This window comes from Empidonax traillii, unplaced genomic scaffold (assembly GCF_003031625.1).
Source record: "Empidonax traillii isolate 1590-97213 ecotype Southwest subspecies unplaced genomic scaffold, ASM303162v1 scaffold1805:size59584, whole genome shotgun sequence".
In the NCBI taxonomy this organism is placed as follows: Eukaryota; Metazoa; Chordata; class Aves; order Passeriformes; family Tyrannidae; genus Empidonax; species Empidonax traillii.
In genome coordinates, this window is record NW_020956998.1 from 14,219 (window position 1) to 38,968 (window position 24,750).

General features: G+C 47.1%; 1 long non-coding RNA gene across 1 annotated transcript in view; it reads right to left on the reverse strand.

Annotated features, from left to right (window-relative positions):
- LOC114071048 overlaps positions 1-13,993 on the reverse strand; it is a 17,877-nt gene extending 3,884 nt beyond the window's left edge. Inside the window, exon 1 of the long non-coding RNA XR_003573996.1 lies at positions 13,984-13,993. This is a non-coding gene — a long non-coding RNA (uncharacterized LOC114071048). The remainder of the gene's footprint in view (positions 1-13,983) is intronic.
- Between the last annotated feature and the right edge of the window lie 10,757 nt (positions 13,994-24,750).

Genomic DNA, 24,750 nt, shown 5'->3' on the forward strand with positions numbered 1-24,750 from the left:
CAGTTTGGGGGGGCTCTAGGGAGTTTAAGCGGTTTTGAGGGTCCCTGAGAGGGACTGGAGAGTCCCTGAAAGGGCTGGGGGGGGTCCCAGGTGGGTTTTGCGAGTCGCTGAGAGACTTTATGAGGTCCTGGCCGGGGGGAAGAAGGTTGAGTTATCTTAGGGGATTTGGGGTGTCCTTGAGGAGGTATCGATGGGTGCAGGGGTGGATTTTTGAGGGGATTTCAGGGGGATTTGAGGGGATTTAGGAGGGTCTCCATATTAGTCCTGCCTGGCCAAGGCCAACTCCGACTCCCATGAGGCCCCGCGTGACCTGCAATTTTCTGCCGTCCTGCAGCACTGCCTGCTGACCCGGCGGACCCACGCCAGGGAAAGGGCATTCTAATGCCCCCCTCCCAAACCCCAGACACCCCCAAAACTCCCCAGCAGTGATGTTCAGAGGGTCCTGCAACCCCCAGTGGAGGGGTTCTGGAGGTGTCCCCCGAAATCTTGGGGGGAAGATGTACCACATTTGGGTAAAGGGATGCCCCCAGTATAGCCCAGTGACCTCCCACTGCCCCTCAGTATGGCCCAATGACCCTCCAGTGAGCACCCAGTAACCCCCAATATGGCCCAGTAACCTCTCAGTGTCCCCCCGTGTCCTGGTAATCCTCCAGTTCCTGCCCCCAGTCCCTCCCAGTGCCCTCTCAGCGTCCCTCAGTAACCCCCCAGTGTGTCCCAGTATCCCCCAGTAACCACCTAGTGCCCCCTAAAGTCTCCCAACTGTCCCCAAAGGCCCAGATGTCCTTGGCCTTTCAGTGAGCGGGGGGAGGCGGGGAGGTGTTTTTGGGGTCAGAGGGTCCAGGGAGGGCTGCTGGGGGGAGATGGAGGGTTGGGGACATCAGGAATGGGGTTTGGGGATGGGGGGAAGGGGTTTGGGGACAGTGGAATCGGGGATGTCAAGGGGGAAATTGGGGCCATGGGGAGGCCCTAGGGACATTGGAGACACCAGAGGGGTTTTGGGGTGTCAAGAGGGAAACTGGGGACACCAAGAGGGTCTTGGGGACACCAGGGGGGACTCAGGACTCACTTGCTCGTGGTGCTGCTCCTCCTCTCCCCTGACAGGCCCCAAGAACCACCCTCAAATGTCCCCTAACCCCCATTTTTACTTTAATCCCCTTCCCCACAGATCCCTTTGACCCCCAAATGCCCCCAAGACCCCTTTTAACTCCTCCAAATGCACCCAAAGCCTCTCAAAACCCCCCAAAGAGGGATCACCCAGCACCCTGGTACAGGAACACAGTGGGCTGTACTGGGGGCGCTGGGCTCTAATGGGAAGGCACTGGGAAGGGCTCAGGTGTCCCATGACAATGTGGCCCAGCTCCAGGAGAGATCTGGGGAGCAGTGAGGAGGTCCTACTCTGTTCTGGTTTGTAACCCCAATCCCCAAAGCCCCTCCCCAGTTCCTTCAGGACCCTCCTGGACACCAAAACCCCCCAGGCCCCTGACTTGGTCCTACTGCCCCTTGAGTATCTCCAGCTGCTGCAGAACCAGGCATTTCATGAGCAAATTTGCAGATGACACCAAGTTGGGAGGGAGTGTTGATCTGCTGGAAAGCAGGAGGGCTCTGCAGAGGGACCTGGACAAGGGGGAGAGATGGTCTGGTTCTAGTGGGATGAGGTTCAATTTGCCATCATTAAACTCGGGGGACAAAAGTGCTTCAGTCCCACCTCTGTAATTCCTCTAAACTGAAACTATTTACATAATCCAATGCTGAGATTGGATCCAGCAGCCCCCAACACCCCACAGTAAGTTGGGAACTCAGGGGGTCACTCCCCTTTCCCAGCCCCCCTGTGCCTGAAGACCCCCATGGGACTGTCGGACCTGCCAGATCACCCCTCCTTTTCCACCCTTCTCCCTGTTCCTCCCACTTTTCCATGGTCCCCTCAATCCCCAGCCCCCACAGGATCACTCTGGGAGTCCCAACCCCCATTTTTCCCCCCTCTCCTTTCCACATCCCCCAAACCCCTCATGCTCAGTTTGGGGGTTCCACCCTGCCCTTTCCTCATTCTTCTGACCTCTTTCACCCATTTCCCATCATCCCCCGAACGTCATTGCCCTGCCTCCCTCCACTTTTGGGGGGTCCCACTCCCCTCCCACTCTGTTTGTGGTCCCACCACCCCTTTATCTCTTCTGACCCCCCTTTTCCCACTGACCACCGCCTTCCCACTCCTCATTCCCCCAAGAGCTTCCAGCCTGCAGCTGGGGGGGACTCCCAGCACCACCAGTGCCCTGACAAGTCCCCCCAGAAAAGGGGTTGGGCGGGCTCCTGGGTGGGCTTTGAGTGTGTTTGAGGGGCTGTGGGGAGGTTTTTACAGGGTCCCAGCACTTCTTGGGATGTGCTGGGTGCCTGTTGAGGGGCAAGTGCCCTCCTAAAACACCTCCAGAGGGGGGTTATATGTGGGGAACACAGTGGGGTCCCCATTCCTGATCCTGGGGCCGGATCTGCCTCCCCTGAACTTGTCCCTCAAGGACTCCCAAGCACACCCCCACTACTGGCCCCCAATAACTGGGACTGGGGAGAACTGGGAAGCTTTCCTGGGATCACCGGGAGCAGCCGAGTGGTGTCAAAATAAAAGCAGGGATTGGGGGACAAACAACTCCCCCCCAAATCCTCGTGGGGACAGGGAGGGTCCAGGCTGGGCCCGAGGAACTGGGGAGGGGCTGCAGCCACCACCAGCTCAGGAGCTCTATGGGGAGAGAAAAGGCGGTAATACTGGGGTGGGGGGTCCCCAGGGGGGCACTGATGCTCTGGGTGGGACACACAACCCCCTGGGACACCTCTAACCTTCTGGCGCAGGTAGAAGCCGAGCCCCAGTGCCAGGGAGACAAAGGCCAAGGTGAACCCCTTGACCCCTACTTAGGAGCCATTTCTCAGGCTAATGAAGCCCAGCAGGGGCTGAGGACATGGCTGTGATGCCCAAAAAGGTGCATTGAAAACTGCTCAGAGACAGTTTGAGTCTTTAAGCAGCAAAAGGTATTTATTTTAAGCAATGTTGGAGGCTAACCAGCTCATGCTGGACAAAACTAACCCAAAGTTATCAATGTAAAGTCAGGTATTTATACAGTTTTTGTAAGAGATTACATAATTTTTATATGCATATTCATATTATTGCAACATTTCATTATAATATTCATAGCAGGCAGAGCCTGGACGGAGTCTGGGCGGAGTTGTCCTTTTTGGGGTGCTGTTTCGGGGGTCGTTCCAGTGTCTTCATCTGCAGGGGGTCTCATTTCACAAGTCTTCCCTGCTTTGAACTTTTCAACTTTCTTAGTTGACTGTCTTCCTGATGGTGAATTTTGCAAGATTTTGGACTCATGCCCCTATTTTGCCCCTTATCTCCTAAGGAACCCTTCCTCATGTCTATTTAGGTATATGTGTTAGCATTTTTGGTGTTCTTTGTTTCCCTGTGTTCTTACTTTATGTTCTTTGTGTTAGTGTGTTAGCATTCTTTGGCCAGGTGTTGTCTTCCACTAGCCTTGAGTTCTGATTCCTTTAGTTCTTTACCCAGAGCTTGCATTCTGAGTTAACTCCTTCAAGACCCTGCTCTGTTTCAGCTGCAGGGACCTTCCTGCAGGAATCAGGTGATTAAAACTAAATTGTTAAAACACACTTCTAATATGGGGGGGGGGGAGGGATAGGAAACACAAGGGGCTTCCCCTCCAAATGCGCAAGTTAAAAAAAACCACAATAGCTTTTATACATTTGAAAGGAGCAAGTTTCAAAAATTATTTGTCACATACATTCTTTGAGAATTGGTACCAAGTCTGCCTTATGTATTCGGTTACCTATCCCTATTTTTATTACTGTAGTGTAGTTACATAAAGCTTTATCATTTCAAACAACTATGTTCCCCCACCCGTCTCTTTCTCCCTTGCAATGTTATTAATTACTTTTGCTATGTGCTAAAAGTGGCTTTCCCTGTCAGTCTCTTATCCATTCAGGCAACCCTTAGTTCCCCTTAACTGCCCACAATTGGGCAGACCCCCTACTTGCAGGCGGCTACAATTTGCAAAGTCACGTTTCATACTAAATTTCAACTAACATGGCTAAATTTTTACTTTGTTTTGTCTTTATTTCAATCCCCCCCCTTTCTTTTAACTATTGCAAATTCAATTGCATCACCCTTTGTACAGTCCAGAGTACATGTACTTGTTGCGCTATGGTCTTAATCCTCCACCACATACAGAGATTGTCAGAAGGAAAGCTTCAAGACCAAGACAGAATGGACCAGGAAGTTAAACAGCTGGGCTGCAGTGGGTGAATGTACACTGGTTATTCCCAGAAATATGTTCCACCAATGGTGTTCTCCAGTCTTTGCCACTTCTGTAATGAGGTTTTTAATCTCTGTGGTGTCGTGTTTCATTTGCTACAGCATGCAACATGAAGTAGCATTTACCTTTTCCATCATTTGTTCAAGATCAGGATGATAGAGCATTTCCTGGAGGATATGAATGTCCATGCCTATTTGTAGTTTAGGCACTTCATGATATAACATATATTTATCCAAAATCAATTGCATGGTGGTTAAAAGGGCAGTGTAACAAAAGTCACATCCTATTATTTTAGTAAAATTGCAAACACAGAAGTTAGTACCATTGGTTGATTCTTCACAATCATCAATAGTTACATTTGTGCAATGTGTCCTGATGCACGCACAACCTTTACCTACATAGCTGGGACTGTGCCTGTGTATTTGGGAACACTTCAAAGGTACACACACTATCTTCTATATCTAAACATAAATCCTCCTTCTCTGTTACAGCACTTTCACATATGTATCCGAGTTGTTCTCTGGGTCTACACGCTTCTGTGCTGATAGTTTGCCATCTCCCTATATCCCTGTCATAGCTTGCCCTGACATTCTGTCCCATGGGTGTAACTACTACGTCCCGGTGTATTGCCTGTAATGCTAGGACCGGAAATATAGTCTGTTCTTTTGCCTCACGGATGGTAAGAACATATGCCTCTATCTGCTTCTGCTTTGAGTTATATGTGAAGTTTACTATTGCCACCATGCCTGATGTTCTTTCTCAAACTTGGTTGTGATGTCATTTCTAGATATGATCTCTCTTATTTCCTGAGCTAAAATTCTTGATGTTCCTTCGCTTATGATTGCCGCAGTTACAGATTGTATCCGTTGTTGTGTTTGGATGCACTGTATTGCTATTGAGACATTTTTTGGTAAACTTCTAAAAAATTAGTCGCAACCTGAAAATCTTCAGATGTGTGTTTAGTTAACAAGATCAAGTCTGTAGTAAGAGATTGTGTTTCAGCTATAGTCATTGATGATCTGAGTGCCCCTGGTGGTGCAGTGGCTAAACCGCAGCGCTGTCAACGCTGAGATCCGGGTTCGATTCCCGGTTAGGGCACTCCCCGGGCAGATGGAACTCGTTAGCCCTGTAAGGCAATCCATCTACGTCCTGAGGACCTCGCTGCCACTGTCCAAGCGTACTTGGCCCCGGCAGATGAACCTCAGGATTAAAGGGTGGGCTCAGTTCCGCGCACACTGTGTCTCACCTAAAAAAAAAAAAAAAAAATCCAATGCGCAGGCTGGAAGGTGTAAAGACCTTCCCCAGTTCTTCGTTCGTGAAGAGGCTGGCCATTACATTACATAATGATGATCTTAGTGGTACCTCTAGCTTTCCCAAATTGGAGGTTGCAGTGCTGAGTTTTTTACATTATTTAACAACCTGGATTATTGCAGTGTATAAATTTTGTCCTATAATTTTTTTAGGTGTTTATGCAGCGCATCTGCCCCCCAGTGGGTTTTATCATGTTGTGCCTGTACAACGTTCCATAATAGTCTTTCAGGTATGCTCTGTGGGCACGCATTACACCAAAAGCATACTTTGAGTCTGTCCATATATTGCTGTCCTTTCCTTTCCCTAATTGCAATGCTCTGCTGAGTGCAATTATCTCTGCCTTTTGTGCAGAAGTGCCAACAGAGAGTGCCTGTGCTTCAGTGATGTGATCTACAGTCGTTACTGCATACCCTGCCTTGCAGGTTCTGTTCTTCACTCAACTGGTTCCGTGGGTAAACCATGTTTCTGCCTCAGGAAGCAGTGTATCTTGTAAGTCGAGTCGACTGGAATATGTTGCCTCAATTGTTTCAATGCAACCATGATGCACTGGTTCCCCCGTAGTTGCTGAACTGGACAAAAAGGTGACTGGGTTGACAGTGTTGGTGGTGATGATTTCAACATCATCTTGTTCTACTAGGATGGCTTGGTGTTTGAGAAGCCCAGAGGGCAAGAACCAGTGACTCCCTTTCTGTTCTAGCACTGCTGAAACCACATGTGACACTAGAACAGTCATTTTCTGTCCCACTGTGAACTTCCTTGTATATTCAGCACTACTGCTGCTACTGCCCTCAAGCATCCTGGCCATCCTTTGCTAACTTCATCTAATTGCTTAGAGAAGTATGCCACCGCTCATTGATATGGTCCTACCTGCTGAGCTAGGACTCTCAATTCCCTCCCTTGCCTTTCGTGTGAGAAAAACCAGAAGGGTTTGGTCACATCTGGGAGACCCAGTGCAGGTGCTTGCATCGGTTCTTTCTTTAATTGACAGACAGTTTGCCTGGCTTCCCCAGACCACAGTAATTGTGTAATCCCATCTTGTAGAATCTGGTATAGGGGTTTGACTATCAGTCCATATCTGTAGATCCAAAATCTGCACCAGCCAGTCATTCCTAAAAATGTGCAAAGTTCTTTTGGAGTCTGGGGCAAAGGTATTTTACAGATGGTTTCTTTCCTCTCTGGTCCCAGTCGACGTTGTCCTCCTGAGATTTCATATCCTAGATAGGTGACTTCTTCCTTGACAATCTGGGCTTTTTTTTTGGATACTTTGTACCCTTTCAGTCCTAGAAAAAGTTTAATAAGCTTACAGTCCATTCTCCACATTCGTCCTGGGTCGTGGTGGCAATTAACAAATCGTCCACATAGTGCAGGAGGACTCCGCTGTCTGATGGTGCAGTTCATTCTTCAAGATCTTTTTCAAGTTGATTCCCAGAGATTGAGGGGCTATTTTTAAATCCTTGAGGTAATACAGTCCAGGTGAGCTGGGATCAGCAACCTGTGTCCAGATTTTCCCCCTCAAAGGCAAACAATTTTTGACTTGTAGAGTCCAAAGGTGGGCAGAAAAAGACATCTTCAAGTCTAGAACAGAAAAGCAGACATATTCACTTTTTAGTTTAGTCAAAAGTGTGTATGGGTTTGCTACTACTGGGTGGAGATCTTCAACAATTTTATTAATGGCCCTTAAATCTTGTACCAACCTATATGTTTTGCCATCTGGTTTTCAGATTGGCAATATAAGGGGTATTATATTCTGATTCACATTCAATTAACAACCCAAATTTGATAAAATTGTCAATTATCTCCTTAAACCCTTTTCTATCTTCTAGTATGAGAGGATACTGTTTGATTATTACCAGCTGTGTTCTGGGTTTTAGCCTTACTTGTACTGGTTGTGTAGTTTTATCCCCTCCTGGGGTCCCATCGACCCAAACGCCAGGTGTCCCAGTTTAATTGAGACAAAGGTCTTTTGCTGAGGATGGATTAGGAGAAAAAGACCCAAACCTTCTTTTCTAGCAATTATAGATCCGAAATTAAGAGACTCCGATTGAATGAAAACAAAGTATGGAAAAGGGAAGAAATAACAGCCCTTTATTAAAAGGTATGTGTGTATTAACAGGAACACGAAAAAAAAAAAACAAGTAAAACCCCTATACCCACCAATAATCCCCTTCAAGAACAAAACCAATAAAACCGGCAAAAAAGAAAATCAAATAGTTCAATTTTTAGCATCCTTTGGTGCAGTTCCAACCACAGTCAGCAGGGGGCGCCGTCGGGTCACTGGAGATGCAAAATTTGTAATGTCTTATACCATTCACCAGGTGGCGCTGTTGAGTTATCAAAAAGTGCAGAACATGTAGTGTTCTATAGTAGTCACCAGGTGGCGCTCTTGGATCACTGGAGGAGTAGAACTTGCAATGTCCAGCACTCGTAACCGGGCGGCGCTGTGGGATCCCTGGTTGCCGCCGGGTGGCGATGGAGGAGGGGGGAAGGGGGAGGGAAACAGAAAACTCTCCCAATGGAGGAAAACTCACGATTTTCGGTTGGTGAGGACCCCGCGGTGAGCCAGGCCCGCAACCAGCAAACAGCTGCGCAGAGAACAGCAGCCAAACTCTCCTCCGACAGGCAAAAGACAAAGAAGCAACCAGGCAGTCTCTCCTGCTTGCTGCAGCCTCCCCTCCGGCTCCAGAGCTGAGCTCCAACCCCCAAACCCCACCTCTTTCCATACACACACCCTGGCCTTTTTCCCAATTCCTCCCCCTTCATTGCTAGGAGATTAATGTCTGGTCATTTAGGGCTCAGGCCAACTCCTTTGTTTATCTGATGGCCCATTAACACATACACGCAGGAGGGGGAAGGGGAAAGGAAAGACAAAATTCCTTGCTAAAATCAGAACTATGACACCAGGGTAAACTTGATCAAGGATTGATGATGGCACTTCTCCCGATATCTGTGGCTGAATTAAAGCAAGACTTAAGACTTCAATTAGTTCATTTTCTCTTACTTTAATTTGCATCTCCCCATTTTTAAACTTAATTTCTGTATTCAGTTTTTTTAATAAATCCTGTCCTAACAGCGATTTAGGTGCATGAGGCATATAAAGGAACTTGTGCATACCTAAGATCTTACCTAATTTGAAACTTAGAGGTTTCATAAACAACAGCTTCTCATGTTGACCAGTTGCTCCTATAACATTCAAAGATACATTATCATCTATAACATTTAGTTCTTGATTTAACACAGAAAATGTTGCACCAGTGTCCACCAAAAACTCTATTTTATGTTTGTCTTTCCCAACTTCCATTATAACCTGGAGGTCTCAGGACTGTAAACCCGCCATTTCCCTTTAGTCCTGATCTAATTCTACCACCAAAGTAGGGATTTGTTTGTTTGGGGGGCATTCTCTTTTCCAGTGTCCATTTTGTTTACAAATAGCACACTGGTTTGGTCTCAATTTTTGATAGTTACTGTTTCCAAGATGTCATCCAGATCTTCCAGAGCAAGGGTCTCTCCTATCCAGGGTGGCAATAGTTGCCTTTGTGATAGTTTTACCTAATTTCTGTCTTTCTACCCCTTCCCTGTTTCTGTACACCCGCCATGCCTCCTCAGTTAGTTTTTCAATGTCTCTCTGATCTTAAGCTTTTAACTTTTGCAGTTTGTGTCAGATGTCATCTGAGAACTCACCCAGAAGCAGTGAGATTAACTGCTGTTTACCCTGATCCCCTAGGGAGCCCAGGGTGGTGTAAGTTTGCATTGCTTCCCATAATCGATCTAGAAATTCAGTGGGAGTTTCTCCTATGTTTTGGTTTACCACATACAGAGACCTCCAGTTTACAGCTTTGGGAATTGCATTTTCCACTCTGTGAGCCACCCACCCCTGGTATTTCCAGAGAAGTTGGTAATGGTCAGGATTATTGTAGTCCAAGGGTGGATTGTCTCATGGAAAGAAAACATTCAGATCATCATCAGACCTTAACATAGTTTGGGCGTGTGCCCTGGTTGTCTTCAATACTAACTCCTTTTCAGTTTCAGTCAAAGCATCTAGCATCAAATCAATATCTTCACAGTCTAGATCTCCCATAGAGAAATTAACTTTAAGCCTTATAGGTCCCTGAGGACCAGCAACTTCCCTTAAAGGGGCTTGTATAATCCGTCTGACATCCGCACGTGGGGAGGCAGATCATGCTGTCATCCTGCTGCACGTTCACCTGCTCAGGGGAGAGAAGGACGGGGAAAGGGAAGTTTTTCTTCTTCCCCTTTCTCTGTCCCTCTCTCGCTGTCCTGAGGATGGGGATAATTTACTGTCCTCATCCTTTGCCAGCCCTGAGGGGGAAACAGAAGCCCCATCTTCTATGGGGTTATTTGCCCTTTCTCCAAAGGGACTTCCATAATTATCAACTCTACTTTCTGGTTCACTGTCCATATATTTCAAACACCTCTGTCCTATAGAACACGTCGAACAACATCGTTTAAGTTTTCCCATTCCCTCTCTTTGATTCTGTCATTCTGAAGTTAGAACAAATGCCACACTCTTTTTGCCACTCTGCATGTTCTCTCAAAGCAAAGAACATATCAACGTAAATTTCTTCACCCCATTTTCCTTCCCTTCGCAAAAACAACATTAACTGCAGTACGATATTATAGTCTCATGGTCCCTGCTTTGACCACTTTGCGTCTTCCCCTAATTTATATGAGGGTCACCATTGAGTGCAGTATTTGATTAGACGTATAGGACAGTGCTCTACACTGAAGCAATCGTTGAAGCAATTCTAGTAAAGATGGCACAAAAGCTATAATTATTAGAGATGGATGGAACTCCCTCAGACCAACGCTCATGGGGAGATCTCTACTCTCAACCTCAAGGAGTGATGCTGGGAGGTCCCCAACCAAGGCAGGAATCTCTACACACACCCCCAAGAAGGGTTCTGTTGGAAGAACCTGCCCTTCTGAAAGGGGACCGGCCCTTTCTGGAAGACAGGAATGAACTGACAGTTACTGGACTCCATGCTCTCCATTCTCAGCTCAGGGCTTGGGGCAGGAAGAAAGAAGGACAGACAGGGGATTTGCCTCTGACCCAGAGGGAAGGTCAAGGACATTCCCCCAAATCCAGCCCCAGCAGGACGGCGGCACCAGCGGGGTTATCCTGCAGCCGGGGGTGATGCTCGGCTGCCACAGGCACCACAAGACAGGGCCAAAGGACCACTGACTTCCTCCTCACCTGCCTGGGGGGCCTGTGGTATCTTCCTCTTCCTTGCAGACTCCTCCTCCATCCACCCAAGCTTTGGGAAGGACAAATCCTGCTGGGGAGGAAAACAAGGCCTGAGCTTGTTGGCTTGGGGTTTCCTCCTGCCCAAGTCCATCTCTAGAACTCACTGGGCATCCTGTGACCATAAAAACCTACAAAAAATCAAGATTCAGCCCAGAAAAACACAAACCATCAAGATTAGGGCAAAATACCCCTCAAACGGCAAAAAGTTAAGGTTCAGCCAAAAAATACTCCAAAATATTAAGATTCCACCCAAAGAAACTCCCCCAGGAGTTTCTCCTCTCTGGTCTCTCCCCTCTGGTATTCTTAGGGGCTTCCCTTTCTGAGATGCTGGAGGTCCCACTTAGGGATGTTGGGAGTGTTGGGGGTCCCAAAGGTCCCATCTCCCCTGACTCTTGCCTTCAGGGTTCCAGGTTTCCCCCTTTGTTGTCCCAGGGATCCCAGGGGTCCCCACTATCCAGGCTTCCCCTTCTCCAGAGTCCCGTTTCAGGCTCCTGGGGGTCCTGGTGCTCCACCCTCTCCATGCTCCCCCCTCCAGGCTGCCAGGGGTCCCCCAACTCCGACATCACCCCGCTCTGCCATCCACCCTCAGCAACTCCCAGACATAGCACTTGTTCCTCTGCAGGGGAGTCAAGGGCAGCAGGGTGACTCTGGCTGCATGGATGGAATGGCAGAGGATCGCTTGGGTCCCCAGGATGGATCAGCAGTGGGGGATACAGACTGACCTTGGACTCAGGATGCAACTGCGAGCACAAATTTCCTTACAAAGTCTGCAGGGAGTCGAGCTCTGGAGAATAGATTGTGCCGCACGGATGGGATTGCAGAGGGTCCCTCAGGTCCCCAGGATGAATCAGCAACCAGCAATATACAGAAAGGGCCCTCCTGAAGATTTCGGGGGAGTGTCCTGTAGGGAGGGGACAGTGTCACCCCACGAGGGCGGGGCTGGCAAGTGGGAGGCTGCTCTAGCTTTCTGCAAGAGGCCTTGTGCAGTGCTCGGCCCCATCAGTGGCTGGGTGTACGTAGCTAAGGTCCGGCGACCGGAAGATCTCGGGATGTACGGAAAGATAGGGACCCCCCAATGCTTAGTAGTCAATAATATTTAAGTGGTGATGTAAGCGGACAGAAATGACGTTGCAAATCTACACTATTTAAAGTTGTGCTGCAGACCAATAAATGCCATTTACCATCCACCATGTTGGTGTCTGTGAGTTAATGGTCCGAGCGGTTAGGAGTCAGTGGCCGTGCCGTTCCTGAACCAGGTCACCACGCAACAAGTGGTGCTGAACCCGGGAAGCCCAGAAAGCTTACCGGGCATCGGGACGGGGATTATGCCGGGTGAACAGTGGCTGGAGTGGTGGGACCAACCCGGTGGGGAGGATGCTCCCGGACCAACAAGGAGGATGGAAGCCCTTGTGAAGGTCATATCAGAGGTTCATAAGCAGTGGGGTATTGATTGTAAATCTAAGTATTTTATTCTTGCCGTTGCGAGGCTTATGCAAATTGGGGTCATTGACCAGCCGGTGGACATTCTCCACCCTGAAATATGGGATAAATGTACCAAAGCGTTAGCTGAGGAAACGATGTCCTCAGGTCATGGACCCCACCTTAAAGCGTGGGGGAAAGTCATGCATGCCTTACAAAAGGCCAGACAGGAACAAGAAACCTGGAAAGCGGCTGAAAAATGCCTGCGAACTATCCCTAAACTGGGAGTTGGGGCAGTCACACAAACTTTGGAGCCCCTTACCAGTAAATGACTCTGTTGTGCTTAAACATCCACAAGAGGGTGATGATTCCTCTCAATTTTCAGACCTCGATCCACTTGCAGGGGGACGAGAATGAACTGAAACTGTTTGGGGGGAATTAACTGAAGAAACTAGAAAGGTTATGGAAAAGGCAGAGTCTGAGGGAATTAAAGATAAATCGCCGCTCTATGCACTTCAAAATGGCACTGAAGGGAAAGAAGAAGGGGAGAGCAAAGATACCGCTGGTGAGAAAAGAAGGGAAGTGACGGGGCTCGTGGGTATGGGCAGTACCGGGAGGAGGGAGAGCAGAGGGAAGAGGAATGATGGAAGTAGGCGAAAGACAAAAATAAGTACGAGTGATGAAAGGAGTGCAAGTGAAAAGAGAAGTACGAGTGAGGAAGGGAGTGTAAGCGATAAGGGAAGTACGAGTAAAAAGGGAAGTGCAAGTGGAGAGGGGAGTGCAAGTGAGGAGGAGAGTGCCGACCATGATGGTTGTTTAAAAAACTGCCCATGTAGGGCGCACGCCCAGAGTAGAAGGACGGGTAAGCAAAGGGGGAGGGAGCTGTCTGTCTACACGAGAGAAAGGCGGAGCAAAAAACCATCCGCCCACAGGGGACTAGGGCGGGGTTGTAGCCCGACGAAAAGGCACCAGAGACTGGAAGTAACTAGTCAGTCAAGTTTGGACTCCGAGTCAGACACTAGTTGGGACAAGTCGCGAGGTGAGTGGTGTGAGTGGGGCGGGCGGTATGTAACCAATTCAAGTTCGGAAGAAGAGAGAAAAGAAATAGACATAACTAAAAATAGAAATAGAGACAAACCACAAAAGCAATTAACCCCTCTTACGGACTGGAGGAAAATTAAAGCTGCGTGTGCTGATTGGATTCAGTCAGCTTCACTAGCTTTCCCAGTCCAAGGAACAGAAGGAGATCGGAGAGTTCATTCACCAGTAAATCCAAAGGATATACAAACAATTATTAAGGCAATAGCAGATAAAGGGCTCAACTCTGCTATGGTCTCTACTCTCATAGATGGCGTTTTTGGAGGAGAAGACCTGATTCCATTCGATATAAAACTAATGAAAATTGTGAGTTTTTACTTACATTGGGCACCCTCGTAATCCATACGTCACAGTGCCAGAAGAAAGTGACACACCGACCAACGTCCCGTCTGGACCTGAGAATCCCACGCAGACAAGAGTCAGACAACACCAAGACAACTACCGCCGATGTCCTTGTGTAATTTTACTCTTGGCTTTTGTCATGGTAAAGCAGGAACATTTTCCATTGAAACGTCTGTCAACAAGAGAGACTTCCTATGCTTTAGGCTGCAGCGGCTCCGAACCCCCTCAGACACTGTCAACAGAGCTGCCAGGTAAGCCATGCTCTGGGTGTTCACCTCGAACTTGTCACAGTTCCTGTGTTTGTTAACCAGAGCGAGGAGTGTGTGCAAAAAAAAAAAAAAAAAGGTGGTTTAATCCTGATACAGAAAGAAATTGTCCCAAATGACCCTCTGCCAGTAGGTCCGAACCAAATGTTGACTGATGACATACCTCCACCACACATATCTACCCCCGATCATCGCAACACACCCACAAATGCACCCATAGATGACACAAACCATGACACAACCATAAGAGGTCGCACTACCACGCCTGTCACATCATACACCTTTACTGATCCAATTAATAATGATACACATCCTTTTCGGAAAATGATGCAAGCTAGTTATCAAGTACTGAACAAAACTAATCCAAACCTCACAGAACATTGTTGGCTTTGTTATGGAGTAAGACCACCTTACTATGAAGGCGTAGCAGTAAATGACACGCCAACACAAGCCAATAGTGACAATCCAGCCCAGTGTTTACGGGAAATGGACAAACAAGGCATTACATTAACAGAAATTGTCTGAAGCGGAACATGTGTAGACCAAGTCCCACAGCATAAAAGGCGACTATGCGCTACTAAAGCACATTACACAACCCAGGCGAAATGGTTAATACCAGCCAAAAATACCGAATGGTCCTGTTCTTCTTCGGGACTTATGCCCTGTCTGTCCTTAAAAGTGTTTGACAAATCTTCAGATTACTGTGTCCAAGTGACCATAGTCCCCAAGATCTACTACCACCCTGAAGACTATGTCTATGGTTCTATAACTATCCCAGACCATCATCTGACAAAGCGAGAACCTATCACAGCATTAACAATAGCCCTGCTGATGCTTGCAGAAGGTACTGGAGTGGGTACAGGGATAGCATCTCTGGTACTCCAAAACAAAGAGTTTGGCACTTTAAAAGTGGCAATACATGAGGACATAACCAGGATCGAAGAGTCAATAACGGCCCTTGCAAACTCAAATCATTATCTGAAGTAGTATTACAAAACTGCAGAGGGCTAGATATGCTCTTTTTACAAACAGACCGACTCTGTGCTGCTCTTAAGGAAGAATGCTGTGTCTAAGCAGACCACACTGGAATAGTGAAAGATGCCATAGTTAAGTTACGGGAAAGGTTAGAAAAACGAAAAAAGGAATGAGAAGCACAACAAAATTGGTTCACATCATTATTTAACCAATCCCCATGGCTTACCCCTCTGTTATCCTCTCTCATCAGTCCAGTCACAATAATCTTTGTAGCACTGATTTTTGGGCCTTGCATTTTGAACATACTTGTGTCGTTCATCAAAAACTGTTTAGAATCAGTCAACATCATACTGGTTGAGCAACAGCAGCTACTTTGATAATATATGTTCAGTATTGTTCTCAGTTGTCTTGCGACAGCTTGTCGCAACACACCCTTGGCGTTTGTCTGTTTCCTTCGGTTTTGGTGCTCAACTGGTTGTTATGCCTTAAATTTTGCTACCCTATATTACCTGCACTTCTATGATGTTTTAACTTTGTTATATTATGCTCTTTTATATGGCATAGAGAGGGGGAAAATTTAGGTAGCTAAGGTCCGGCAACCGGAAGATCTTGGGATGTACGGAAAGATAGGGACCCCCCAATGCTTAGTAGCCAATAATATTTAAGTGGTGATGTAAGTGGATGGAAATGACGTTGCAAATCTACACTATTTAAAGCTGTGCTGCAGACCAATAAATGCCATTTACCATCCACCATGTTGGTGTCTGTGAGTTAATGGCTCGAGGGGCTAGGAGTCAGTCGCCGTGCTGTTCCTGAACCAGGTCGCCATGCAACAACTGGGACCAACACCCCCAGCTGCCCCAGTCCTGGGTAACTCTGCTGCCACAGACTGTGCCCTTACCGTGTCCCTGCGATGTCCCTGGCTGTCCCTCACGTGTGTCCCAGTCCCTTGACTCTCTCTCTGCCAGCTGAGTGCGGGGTACACTGACTGGGGGTCTCTCCCACACCCCCCGGGCAGCCAGCGTTGAGTGGGAGGATGTGAGGTCTGGGCCTGCTCAGGTCAGCCCCATCTTCATGGCCAACGGCTCCTTCCCGAGCTCACCTGGCAAAGAGGGGATGGAGACAGGTCCTTCTCACTGCTTAGGCACTCACAGCTGAACCTCTTCCCTAGCATGGGGCCCTTCCTCAGCAGCACCTCTGCCTTGCAGTTATTCTCAGGGTCACCCCAGAACCAGCTCTGGAGTCACCTCCATGACAATTCGCAGGGTTGCCTTAGGGTCTGGTCTCAAGGACAAGAACCTGCAGGCAAGGGAGATGATGCAGAAGCTGAGGGGTTCCTGTTTGGACTGGGCCGTGGGCTTCTTTCTCCTTCTAGAACCATCCCAGAACTTATCCTGCTTTTTAACACCACATCTTTACAGACTAAACTTGTATGTATATATGTCTAGACATATCTATCACCATGTGTATAGAGCCTCAAACATGTGCTGCCATAGGAATGGGATTCATAGAATCAGTGAATCAGTTGGGTTAGAAAAGATCACCGAGATCATCAAATGCAACCATTAATGCAACCCCGCAGTGGTTCCCAGACCATGGTACTGTTGCCACATCCAGTCTCACCTTAAACACCTCCAGGGATGGTGACTCCACCCCCTCCCTGGGCAGCCCATTCCAATGGCTGATTAACTGTCTCTGTAAAAAATTTCTTCCTAATATCCAACCCAAACCTCCCCCAGCACAGTTGAAGATCAAGCCTTGAAGATCTTGTCCTACTTCTGGTCCCTGGGAGAAGACACCAACTCCCACTTGGCTACAACCTCCTGTTAAGGAGTTGGAGAGAGTGATGAGGTCTCCCTTGAGCCTCCTCTTCTCCAGTTTCAACAACCCCAGCTCCCTCAGCCTCTCCTCTCAGCACTTGTGCTCCAGTCCCTTCCCCAGCCTCATTGCTCTTCTCTGCACCTGCTTCAGCCCTTCCACCTCCTTCCTGAACTGAGGGACCCAGAGTTGGACACAGCACTCCAGGGGTGGCCTCACCAGTGCTGAGTGCAGGGCAAGAATCGCTTCCCTGCTTCTGCCGACACACTCTTCCTGAGCCAGGCCAGGATCCATTGACTCTCTTGGCCACCTGGGCACACTCTGGCTCATGTTCAGCTTCCTGTCACTCCAGACAACCAGGTCCCTTCCTGCCTGGCTGCTCTTCAACCACTCTGTGCCCAGCCCGTGGGGCTGCCGGGGGTTGTTGTGGATAAAGTGCGGGACCCGGCACTTGGCCTGACTGAACCTCATCCCCTTGGAATCAGACCATGGATCCAGCTTGTCCAGGTCCCTCTGGAGAGCCCTCCTGCCTTCCAGCAGATGAACACTCCCTCCAAACTTGGTGTCATCTGCAAATTTGCTCATGAAATGCCTGGTTCTGCAGCAGCTGGAGATGCTCAAGGGGCAACAGGACCAAGTCAGGAGCCTGGAGGTGCCTGGGGGACTTTGGTGTCTGGGAGGGTCCTGGGGAAACTGGGGAGGGGCTTAAGGGATTAGGGGTACAAACCAGAACAGAGCAGTACCTCCTCACTGCTCCCCGGATCTCTCCTGGAGCTGGACCACATTGTTGTGGGACACCTGAGCCCCCCCAGTGCCTTTCCATTAGAGTCCAGTGCCCTTCCAGTACAATCCACTGTGTTCCAGAGTGCAAACTGATCTCTCTTTGGGGGGGTTGGATGGGGATTTGGCAGTTTTTGGGAGGCCCTGGGTGCATTTGGAGGAGTTAAAAAGGGTCATGGGGGCACTGGGGAATCAAAGAGATATGTGGGGGAAGGGGATTAAAGGGAAAACGGGTGTTAGGGAACATTTGGAGGTGGTTAATGGGGCCTGCGGGGGGAGAGGAGGGGCAGCACCACAAGCAGGTGTGCCCTGAGACTCCCCTGGTGTCCCCAAGACCCTCTTGGTGTCCCTAGTTCTCCCCTTGACACCCCAAGACCTCCATGGTGTTTCAAATGTCCCCAGGGTCTCCTCATGGCACCAATTCCCCCCTTGATGCCTCCAATTCCACTGTCCTCAATCCTTTCCCCACTGTCCCCAAATCCCATCCCTGATGTCCCTAACCCTCCATCTCCCCCTCAAGACCCCCCTGCCCACCCCACTCACAGAAAGGCCAAGACATCTGGGGACACACTGGGGACAGTTGGAGACCTTTGGGGGGCACAGGGTGATTACTGGGAGATACTGGGACACGCTGGGGTGTTGGAGATATAACCTCTCTGGAATTTCACCATATGGACAAGGAAAAGAAGAGTTTATTAACCCACTGGACAACAGAACTGCAGTCGTGTAAAAAGACTGTGCTATAAGTGACTTTTGGGCTACAAACCATTGCTGGGTTGAAGCCTCAAAATGTTGCAAGTGGTTACCATGAACTACACTCTTAGAAGCAAGTGTCAGCTACCATTGGACAGTTCATGGCACCACATCTGTTCAACCAATCCCTGTTTGTACCTTGTTACTATCCTACCCCTTCATGTTTATTCATGTACCCTCCACCTATCCCATGTCCAAGTTTTGAATATCCCTCCTACCTTCTAGCACCTTCTCCAACCTACCCTGTAAAATCCCTCCATCTTGTTAATAAAGCAGATCAGCTTGGAACATTGCTCGGGCAGCACCTGCAGCCCTGTTCAAGAATCCCGCTGGTCTCCTGTCTTCCTACAGGCTCATGACAAATGGCGCTGCAACGTGAGACAGGGTTGTAGTCTCTCATATTGAAAGAACTCCCCTGTTTCTCAACGGCATTCACCTGCACCTGACTGGGGAGGTGCAGTCTGGTGAGCACCACAGCTGAACAGCAGATACGGGCTTCAGCTGGCAGGATCCAGTGCACCTCTGACAGGTGAGCAGCTGCAGGAATCCCTTCCCTATCCTTCCCCCTGTCCAAAACCCCCAAGAAATAGAAGACATTAATATGGAAGCTCACCCTTCAAGGGAAGAAGTTATGTACAATTATTTGAAGAATTTAATTCAGAAAAATGATTACCCTTTAAACAAGAACTCTCTACAAGCTTTAACCAAGTGAATCTACAAAAACATAGACCCTGTTCCAGAAATCATAACTTACTTGGAATGGAGAAAAATTGGTTCTGCGCTAGCAAATGCTATCTTTGCTGGAGACAGTCAAGTTGTAAAAACTTTAAATGTCTGGAAAACAATTTTTATAATACTAAAAGAGACTGTAAAACAAAAACCATGAGCTGAGTAAAATCCAGACACAGCTGTGGAACTACACCCACCTACCTGCACATCACCTTTCCCCTCCTCCGTGACTGTCATTGACACTACCCCGAAAGTCCCTGAACATCAAAATGGCAGCGCCCATGGTACTTCCGCCATTGATAACGTAAACATCCAGCAAGATGGCACCGCCCTACAAACATTAACTGGTACTTTAAGGCTCTCACTTAAAATCACTGAGTGGCCTAGTGAATCCAGCTTGTCAACAGATGCACACTCCAATTCAAGTCTCCAACTACAAACCATCACTTCTCAACCTGTCCAAATCCCTGATTTATCAACTGAGGGAAATAGAGACAATCCAGAGGCATCTTTGACAAAAACTGTAACAATGTTATCTTAGTAGTCAAACTGTTCACTGAAAGAGAAGACATCGCAGAACTCCACGACAAGCCCCTTATCCAATGCCACAACAATACACAGAACAAAACCATGGGAATATTATTATAGTAAAATACGAAATTTACAACAGTCAGGGAAATTTGCTTTCAAGAACAACAAAAGGCTACAGTGCTCATGGATATTTTTGCCAACAAACTAACTTTTAAATCATGCTAACAATTCAAATATTCAGATATGTTTATAACTGCACTTTAATTTTGCAACTGCTCTTTTAGTTTAATAATATTTGTATTTCATATATAAATCAATATCTTTACTTATTGTCTATGACAAAAATTTTGTTATTAATGTCTTTTGTTAAGTTTTGTTATACAGGACAAAAGAACAACAATGATGTTGAGAAAATAACAGAAAATTCATGCCAAAATAGTAACAAGTTGCACAACAAATAATAGTTTGAAACTGTGCACATCTTTATACATCTGAATGTTTTTTGTGTATTGTTTTATATATTATTTTACTATTTAATAAATATCTTCTGTATTTACAGTAAAAATCCTGTTAATGACACCTCTCAAAATTATTATATAAATTCTTACAACAATTAAAAATAAAAATAAAAATTAACAAACATAAAAAATACAGCAAAACTAAAACAAACACAACAAAATCCCTCTAAAGAAAAAATAGAATATAACACCTTGTAAAACAATACCTTATTTTCCACTACTTTTTATAAAGGAAAAAAGGGGGGAACAGAAGTAATGGAAATAATAATGAAGAATAAGGTTAGAACACTGGTAGTGTAATACAAAACAACAAGAATGTTTCTTTTTACCCATAATTTCTTTTGTCACACTTTTTTGTTTACTTTAAAACATGCATGTCGTAAGTCCTCATGCTGAAATTGATATTACAATTTGTTGTTCAGTCAAATTTCAATGATTAACTTTAAAAGGTAAAGTCAAGTGTGTGTTTGTAGGAATGAAAGGAGGTCTCCATGAATGTGGTGAGAAAGTGTATGTCAACTTGAGAACCTTTAAAGTGCTGAAAAGTTCATAAATATACCAAGTTCTTCCTTGTTGAAAAAGTATTTGTTCTCCCAAATTGTTATGACCTAATGTTTAATACTACAAGTCACAATTAACACAGATACCATCACTGTAAATTTTAGTTTAACTAACAGCCTTTCAAAATCTTCACCATCTGAACATTCTGGTAGAAAAGATAAAGCTAACCAAATTCTGCATTACACACACTACAAATAACAGCATAAAAAGTTACCACAGGCAAAAGTAGTCTCTTCTAAAGAACAGCAGTGATCAAACCAGATAATAAAACCTTTGAGATCAATCTTATTACATAGCACTCCAACAGAAAGTGTAGTTTCAGTTTTTCCCTCAAGTTTAATGTAACTCTTGCTCTTTTTTGTTCTTGTGTCAAAAATTGTTGATTTTACATGTATTGTACTTTGTTCCATATATATATATGTAAATCCTGTATTTCGTTGATCAATTTGTGATGTAATGCCATGTAAACTTGTATTTTCTTTTTATAGTTTTTATTTAAATGCCCTACCTCAACTAAATTGTGATTAGCTTTCTATTCTATTTGTTGTTAATATTGACTTATGAAATATCAAATTAAAAAAAATATGTTATATAAGATATTTTCCAGCTTTTTAATTTTGTAAACAAAAAAGGAGGAGATGTTGGAGATATAACCTCTCTGGAATTTCACCATATGGACAAGGAAAAGAAGAGTTTATTAACCCACTGGACAACAGAACTGCAGTGGTGTAAAAAGACTGTGCTATAAGTGACTTTTGGGCTACAAACCATTGCTGGGTTGAAACCTCAAGTTTCAAAATGGTTGCCATGTGGTTGCCATGAACTACCATTGGACAGTTCATGGCACCACATCTGTTCAACCAATCCCTGTTTGTACCTTGTTACTATCCTACCCCTTCATGTTTATTCATGTACCCTCCACCTATCCCATGTCCAAGTTTTGAATATCTCTCCTACCTTCTAGCACCTTCCCCAACCTACCCTGTAAAATCCCTCCATCTTGTTAATAAAGCAGATCAGCTTGGAGCATTGCTCGGGCAGCACCTGCAGCCCTGTTCAAGAATCCCGCTGGTCTCCTGTCTTATTCCTACAGGCTCGTAACACTGGGGGGAACCAGGGGCATTGGGAGGGACTAGGGAGTTATTGAGAGATACTGGGAGGGCACAGGGGCACACTGCGGGACTGCCAAGCAACTAGGGAGTTACTGCGGGATTACCAGGACACACGGAGGACACTGGAGAGTTACTGAACCATACTGGGGGTTACTGGGTGCTCACTGGAGGATCATTGGACCATACTGCAGGGCAGTGGGAGGTCACTGGGACACACTGGGTGGTAACTGGGGGGGTTACTGGGCCATACTGGGGGTTACTGGGTGCTCACTGCAAGATCACTGGGCCATACTGAGGGACAGTGTGAGATCACTGGGCTATACTTAGGGCACTGGGCCTCCCTTACCCGAATGTGATACATCTCTCCCCCAGACTTTGGGGGGCACCCCCAGAACCCCTCCCCTGGGGGATGCCCTGAACACCACTGCTAGGTTTTAGGGGATCCCTGTCCCCCTTCCTTATGGGGTCTCTGTGTGCTCAGTTTTGGGGGTCTCTGGTGTTGGGGGTGGCATTAGGGTCCCCTTTCCCTGGGGTCGGTCCGTCAGGCCCCTGTGACAGGAGGGGTAATGGCGGATCGCGCAGGACCTCATGGGAGTTGCAGTTCCCTCCTCATGACGCCACCGGCACACCTGCACAGTGCAACCAGGGCGGGGAAATCCCCCATCGAACGCCATCAAAGGCCCTGTGCTCTGCTCCTCAGGAACCCCCGAAGCCCCACACACACAGCTGCGCTCCCTGCAGCCTCGAGGGGTTCCCCAGAACCTCGCTCTCACCGCAGCCCCCACCAGCTCGCCCAGTGAAGCGCTTCTGCCATGATTACCCACAGCCAACATGGCGTTTTGCACGCTCAGCCTCTATAATACCCCGCTACAGCCACAGGCAATCACCGCCCCCCCCACCTTGCACGGGGCACTATGGGAGTTGTAGGCCCACACATTCCGCTCGCCTCATGTCGGGACTGTGTTCAACCATCAGAGAAAAACACAGGTTACCATGCAGACCAGTCCAAGTGGTTTTCCACTTTGGGAAATAGCACTCTCTTGATCAAAAACACCAGTCAAGGCCAAAACACATTATTGATGCGAATTAACTGAATGCAACTGCTGCTGCCTTAACTTGCTCCCACAAAAATTCTCATGGTTCCTTTGGCTCAAGGAGGCCCCACATGTCCCAGTGAACCCTTGATTCCATAGGGTTCCAAACTGTCTCAGGAATCCTTTGGTTCCAGGAGGCCCTGCATATCCCAGCAGCCCCTTAGTTCAATGAGGATGCACAGTCTCAGAACTCCTTGGCTTCAGTGAGGCTTTGTAGTGTCCCAATGGTCCCTTAATTCCATGAGTTTCCGCAGTGTCCCAGTGGCCTCTTGGTTCCATGAGGCCCTGCAGTGTCCAAATGGCATCTTGATTCCACAAGGTTTCATAGTGTCCCAGTGTTCCTTTTATTCCATGAGGGTCCGCAGTGTAACAGGGTCCCTTTGGGACCATATGACCCTGAAGGGTCACAATGGCCCCTTGATTCCATGAGCTCCCACAGTCTCCAAAGGTTCCTTTAGTTCCATGAGGCCCTGCAGTCCCAAAATGCCCCCTGGATTCTAGGAAGTTTCGCACTGTACAAGGGTCCCTTGTGCTTTATAAGTATCTGCAGTGGGACAGTGACCCTGTAATAAATTAGTAGTAGCAGTTTAAATTTACTCATCAAATTAGTAGTAGTAGTTTATTCATTACATTGTATTGCATGTTATATTCTTATGTACCTATATATATGTTATTGTAATCAATGTTCTGTTAAGGTTGGGAGACTGTAAGTTGCAGAATCTGTCAGCATTGTAAGCTAACAGGCATGCAGCTTGCAGTTCTTAAGTTAGAAAGACAAATTATTGTGCCTTGCTGAATAAGTATTTTGTATCTTATTTTTCTAAGAAACTTATTATAGCACACGCATAAAGTAATGAAAGGAAGGACAAGGATCGAAGGGTCAAAAATGAGAACAATACAAGGTATCCAAGATGGACATCTGGAGATACCAACACACTAAGCTACACACTAGGCCTCAAGGACTAAAGACTAACTGAAACTATGGAAGGAAAGCGCCTGGCAACTGAAACGGACCTGCAGGGAAACCAACTAGAACCAGACCTGCAAACTTGGATCCAATAGAAGGATAACAAGTGACTATGGGAGGGGAACTGATAAGGGAATAAAAGTTACTGGTTTTACTTACTGTGCTTGCATGCTGTGAGTGGAGCAGGAACCTTTCCGACCACCCAGTGCGCTCTTTTGCTTATTTGCCTTTTATATAAATCTTCAATAAATTTTTATTGCTATATTTCAACCTAATTTCATTTACTTATAACAACCCCTTCGTTCCATGAGCTCTGCAGTGTTCCAGGAATCCTTGGCTTCCATGAGACCCTGCAGTTTCACAAGGACCACTTGAATCCATGAGGTTCTGCAGGGTCACAATGAGCCCTGGATTCTGTGAGGTTCAGAAATACTTTAGGGCTCCTTTGGTTCCATGAGGACATGCATGTCACCAGGAACTCTAGGTTCCAGGATGTTTGACAGTGTCCCAGAATTCCTTTGATTTCATGAGGCCCCAGACTGTCCCAATGGACTCCTGACTCCATGAGCCCCCTCAATGTCACAATGGACCCTGAATTCCATGAGTTTTCCCAGGGTTACAGTGTTCCCTTGATTCCATGAGATTCCACAGTGTCCCAGGGTTCCTTTGTCTCCAGAAGGCCCTGCAGTGTCACAATGGTCCTTTGTTCCATAAGGAACATCTGTGTTTGTAATGCCCCATTGGCAGAGCTGCCTCCAGCTCTGGGATCCCAGCACAGGAAGGACATAGAGCTGTTGAAATGTGAGTCCAGAGGGGACCACCAAGAGAATCAGAGGGATGGAGCAGCTTGGTTGTGAGGAATCTCTGCTGAGATTGTTCAGGTTGGAGAAGAGAAGGTTTTGG